Genomic DNA, 6,499 nt, shown 5'->3' on the forward strand with positions numbered 1-6,499 from the left:
CAACTGTTGCCAGGCTTTTTCACAGAAAATATAAATAATCATATGGTGTAATGTTAAACATAAAGAAAATTTGCAATAATCCAAGAACAAAGAGGTATAAAAACACTACAAGAAAAAACACCATAGAATCAAACTGTATAATATACTTACTTTAATACTTCCATTGTATTTACCTCAACTAAACAGAAAGATTGTCTTTACTTTAAAAGTGTAAAGCATAACCAGACAGAAGCCAGATATCACAAGCTTAGAAAAGAGTGAAGAGAACTGTACTGCTTCACATGTTTACAGCCCAAAGGCAAATTTCTTTTCCTGTGGAAGAAAATGCCAGAATTTTAGTGTGAGGACTTGTTCCATGAGAAATAACTCCATTTAATGAGTTTATTTGAATAATATGTCAGATGGATATAATGGAATAATTCATTCATAAGCAGTCAAAAATAGGTCAAAACTGATTACGAAGAGCATCACTCTGAAACATAACAATTATTTTAATTCCTTCTGGTAAAATTGTATATAACTGTAATTGTGATTTCATCATCTTTTTTACATTTTAGTTGAAGAATTCAAATTTCAATACATAGGATAGAGCTAAGCATCAGCAATTATTTATACCGAGTGATCTCTTTGTAACCAGCAACAGCTTTGCTATGTTACTCTGCCTTCAAAAGTCACAAATTTTTTGGGTGGTCAACTGTCACAAAATACCACATGATATTTGGAGATTATCTGCAGCAGATCAGAACCCCCAGTGAAAAGTTCATCATGACAGAGTTAAAAAACTAAGGATATCTCCAGATCTATTCTAAGTGGAAGATTACCTAAGCCAGCTGAGAATTCTGTCTTTTTCCTAAAATTAATAACAGAAAGCAGGTAAGTCCTGCAAATTTAATCCAAGAGTGCAAAATGGTTAAAATAATAAAAAAAAAAAAATAAAAAAAAATAAAATAAAATTCTTAACGCTATAGGCTGATATTTTGTTTTAGTCAAAGAAGGAAATATTAAAATACTTTCCAGCTGACATCTTGGTTACTTGTCAAATCAGTGAAAAATGTCAGAATCTCCCTGAAGCTCTGTGGAACCCAAGAACTTTGAACCACAGCTCTAATTCTCTCCACACCAAGGATCATGGGATTTTAATGACCAATATGGGTCAGTACCTTTGATTTAAAACTCACCTACTGGGGCACTAACTTCAGCCCATGTTTGTTTACTTTTACTGCTATTTGGCTTTATAGAGAGCGGCAATGTCCATGATTCTTCTTGAGCTCTTTCTAGGAGCTCAGAAAGGAAAGAAAATACAACAGTTTTATTTTGGTCACATCAACAATTATTGAAGATGTGAAACTGAGCCCTTGCAACGTATAGTGCTCAACCAAACTGAACAACATATAAGTTCTGGGAAGAAATAACAGTTCATTTTAAACATCGGCTGAAATCTCTTTTGCCATTTCCATGTTACTGAACCAATATTATCATTTCTTTTGTTCTTCAGAAGATAATGTTCATCCTGTCCTTCATGGCCAAATCTCACACCTCAATTAAAACAGTAAATTGATAGCTCATTACCCTTAATATAGTAACCTGAAGAAACAGTGAGTGGAAATAAAGGATCAGCACTCCACACTTTTATGATAAAAAGGCAGAGAAGAACCTTGCAGGCTACATATATGACAAAAAAGCTCGTGTATGAAATACATAAAATTAGAATGGGAAGAGCATGATCGTCCTACCTGAGCACTGCTTTCACAGATTGCTCTGCAATATCTAAAATCTTACCATTTGCTCTGCATCATGTAATAAAGTGTAAAGCATCACCCTGGGGAAATACTCGGAACACCTTTAGCTTTTCTTGACTTGCTTGCCTTGAAGTTCGTGCCTCTAATTTAAGCCTGGGTTAACAGGATTTATGTGCAGGTTGGTTGTCCCTGATGTGTGCACAGACTTGGGATCCAAATTTACATGTCCACACACCCTGTGCTGGTACATATTCAGAAGCCCAGCAACAAATCCAGGTCAAGTGCCAGAGCATCTTGTCCTTTTTTCACTCTACTATGCTGTCTTTCTGATGCAAACAGAAGTATAACCAACTGTAAACAGGTACACTGTGATAAAGAGGCAAAGCTTTCCTGGAGGGTGGATTTTGATTCCTTGCAGTGATGGGTATGCAATGCATCTTCAGCTGCCATCTGTATCCTAGTAAAATTGGTTTGCTGTCTTGGGAGTGGGCATCCATCAGCTCAGCAGGTGTGTATGCTTCTAGAGAGGCACCATGTAAAATAAAGGTGACCCTCCAACATGGAAGTCTCATCATCAGTTCATTTTTATTTTCAGTATTCAGAGAGTATAATCACAAGACTGGCAGAATTCTGGACTAGGTATGACAAGTTCCTTTGAAGTTTGTGAGCCAGGATGGAAAGAATAAAGTAGGAAAGGTAATTCTTCATTAGCTTTCCTCAAAAGCCTTGCAGAAGATTTAAAATATTGATAACATTTGTAACTTGGCTGTGTCATTTTCAACACTCTTAACTTACAGTAAATGTGCAAAACTTTGTATTTATGTAATCTGAAATGCCGTGAAGCAATTTTTGTGAACACTTCACATCACAATTCAGTTTTATAGTTATCATTGACAGAATGTAATAGAGGAGACATATCTGAAAATAATGTAACAGCTCTTAAGCATTTTAAAAACAAGCTCCAATTCTGCTTACATTAATGCACTTCATTTTTGCTTTTATAGATCTCAGTCACTAGTGGAATTAAATAATGGTTTGAGTTTAGTATACCTCTAATGTGAAGTGCTGTAGTCTTCTGCTTCAATCTGTCCTCTTCGTCATCTCTGATCCTGAAAACAGCTCACAGGTTTTGTCACTTCAAACCAGTTGATTTTCTTTCTCCTGTAGTGTGCAGAGTTTCAAAGTACCAAAAGAATTTGTTGGCTAAAGCACCTACTATGATGAGTCACTTAGAGCATCCTGCATTTTCTCCTTCATTTTACTTATAGAAAAGTTTAAAGAAGTATCATTTTCAGGATTTATGTAGCTTTGATGTTTTCACATAATGGTACAAGCATGCAAAAAGATAAGAACATTTCTCCAAAGGTTACAGTCTGTCAGTGTCATAAAATTCAGAACAAAAAAATAAAGTACGGTCATTAGACTGGGTTAGTAACAAAATTTCTTGCCTGTCTTGATTACTTGCTGTCTTGTACTTGTACTGTACTTGTGCAACTCCAAAATGGAAAGCATTCTTGCTGAGATATCATGAGGTGTGGCCAGGTCTCTGCTGCCTTTCCCCTTTTAATCCATGTTTGTGATAATGTCAAATAATAAGGAAGGAGAGGACATTTTTGATTTATAAGCAAAACCTGCAGCAGTGCAGATACAGTTTATAGGAAGCAAGAACTCAATTTTGCTTGCAATATGTAGAAATAGAGGAACACATTCTCAGTACTAGGCTGTGGGATCATAGCTTCAGTTGGGTCACTTTGTCACCATAGCATGAATGCTTGGAAGAAATTTTCTGCTGTGTCTTGGGCACCTGGGGAGCTGATCTCCTAAAGCACGAAAAGGGAAAAGTTGCTTCAAATACAGAAGGCCTCATTCTGGTTTTATTCACTGGAGAAAGCAAACTTCTGGTTTCAGAACCAAATTCATTACAGAGAACGTGTATAGTAATGAAACACTAAAAATCTGTTTAAGAACTGAATTTCATATGTGCTATATACTTTAAAAACACACTTAAATTGAGAGAGAAAAAAGGTGAAGGTATGCACTGCAATATACTATCACTTATGTTGACAATTTTCCTCAGAGATTTAGAACAAACAATGTAAATAAACATAACTTGATTGAAAGCCCTTCTAAGCACCCTTACCCAGAAAAGAGCATATACAGCACTCATTCACAAGTAACCACAAAGTCAATACCCAGAGCAACAGACTGCAGGGTCTCATCATCACATTTTTTTAACTTTTTTATCCGAATGAATCAAAATTTCTCATTTTCACTCTGATTTATCTTATATATATATATATATATGTATATATATATATAATCTTATATCTTAGCTAGATCTTATTTTAGTAGCAGAGAGGGAGCCAGCTCTTACTTTTTGCTGTGGTCTTTCAGAGATCTATTATTAGAGTATTACAAGTAAACCCAACATTCCACTCTAATCTCTGTATCTTCTCTCAAGTTATTTGGTCTCTGAGATTAACAGTTAAGGACGTTATCTGAGTGGGAGTTGTCCTCTGATCAAGTCACTAAGAGCTGACAATTTTTATTAGCTTTATTTTTCACGTATATCATAAAAAATAGGTTAGACCGTCAAAATAATTTTTTTCCCAATCTCAATCTATAATAATAATAATAAAAGTTATTAACCAGATGTAAGCATTATCTGAAGAGAAAGACAAATAGAAACAACATGATCTTGAACCCAATAGTTATCATGAAAGCACAAGAGTAACAGTTCTCATGAAGATTTAGCAGTAAATACTACCAGTTGACTGATTATTAGAAACAGGTGAAATAGAGAGGGAGGAAAGCCAAGTATCCAAGACCTAGTTTTTTCAGAGCAATGCTTCTAGAATATTAAGACTGAAGTGCTTCAGGAAAACAGAAAGTTTATAAGTAATTACTACCTAGTGAGCTACACTTCATAGTCTTAAAAATTAAGAGAGAGACTTGATATATATGGATATTTATATTGAAACAGACAAGTAATTGTTAGCACTGTGGGAAACAGCATGATAAAAAAGAATGAGTTTCTCACCAGTTTGAAATTACTTTTGCTTCAGTATGCAGAATTGGAGATGACATTAATGTACTCATCAAGACTACAGAGATGAAGATGAGACTCTCACACTTATACTGATCCTTAATTTTAAACCCATTCACATTAATTCCTTCAGACTACATTAAAACACCTCTAATGACAGAACTAAATCTTCAATGCATTTTGAATGAAAATCAGTGAAAGAGACAAATACTGTTTATTTTTTTTCCCACAGCATGTGCAGGAAGAAGAGAGTTTTAAGTTAGAGTTCAAGTTATATCACTCATGGAATTACACAAGTGCTTTCCAAGAGCACTTTGGATAATCCTCATCCATCAGTCACCTAAAACATACTAATCTTCAGGCTGAATGTATTTTTAATACAGCTGTTTCAGTTTCTTTTTAATGTATTTTATGTTTTTATATACTATTTTGTAGATAGTGGCTAAAGACATCTGGAGTCCTCTTAAACTTGAGATCTGAAAAAAAAAAAAAAAGTATTTATAAAGCCAAACTTTTTCCCATTGTCTTGAAGGTGGGAACATATAATTATTTAATCATATACTTGTGGTTTAAACTGGCAGGGAGCTCCAGCACCACACTGCCATTCAGTCACTGCACCTTCCATGTGGGATGAGGGAGAGAATTAGAAACAAAATAGAACTTAAGGGTTGAGATAAAAACTTTTTATGAAAAGGAAAAGAGAAACGAAAATGAGATAATAATATAATAACATACTATATAATATATATACAATATAAATTATATGTATTATATACATATATAATATATACAAAATATAATATGTATGTGTATATATATATATATATACTCATTGACTGATGTCTAGCTAACAATCCAATTGCGTGCAGACCATTATCCCACAAGCAACACAACAACTCACCAACACCTGCCTAATTAACAAGCTTTGACCACTCCTGGCCAACTCCCTACAGCTTTATTATAGCCTTCCACATTCAGTATAATTTTTCATAAGTATTTCTAAGACAGAAATTGAAGAAATAGAATACAGTTGACTCACTGTGTTGTTTTCATTTCACTTGTTAATACGAATAATTTTCAGAATAATCTTCTATCAAGTACCTAATTAACTACTTTTTTCTCAGTGGAAACAGTATGAGAAACTATAGTGAGATGTGCTCACATGCCTATTTAGGACTAGTTTACAAAGAAACCACACAAAATACTGCTAGAATCATTTTTCTTTTCATCATACAGAATCACAGAATTGTTAAAGTTGGACAGAATTTTCTTTTGAAGAAACTTAGTTAAACTTTCCTGTTTAAGTAGATTTCTTGGGATTGTGTACATGAAGGTTTTGAATAACATGAGGGATGAAAACTCCACAACCAATCTGGGTGACATGTACCATTGTTCAGTTGCCCTCACAGTAAAAAAGTGTTTTCATGTCCAGCTGGAATTCATGGTTTTAAAGTTGTGCCCATTGCCTCCTTTCCTGTCAATGGGCACTACTAAGAAAAGTCTGTGTCTTTGATCTAAATAGTAGAATCATAGAATGACTTTTAGGAGTAACTTTTTTCTCTCAGAGGGTGGTCAGGCACTGGAATGGCTCCTCAGGGAGGTGGTGGAGTCGCCGTCCCTGGCAGTGTTCAAGAGGTGCCTGGATGAGGAGCTCCGAGATATGGTTTAATAGCTTGTGCTACTGGGAATGGGAGGGTGGTTGGACTAGATGATC

This window comes from Tympanuchus pallidicinctus, unplaced genomic scaffold (assembly GCF_026119805.1).
Source record: "Tympanuchus pallidicinctus isolate F22 unplaced genomic scaffold, pur_lepc_1.0 scaffold1, whole genome shotgun sequence".
NCBI classification, from domain to species: Eukaryota; Metazoa; Chordata; class Aves; order Galliformes; family Phasianidae; genus Tympanuchus; species Tympanuchus pallidicinctus.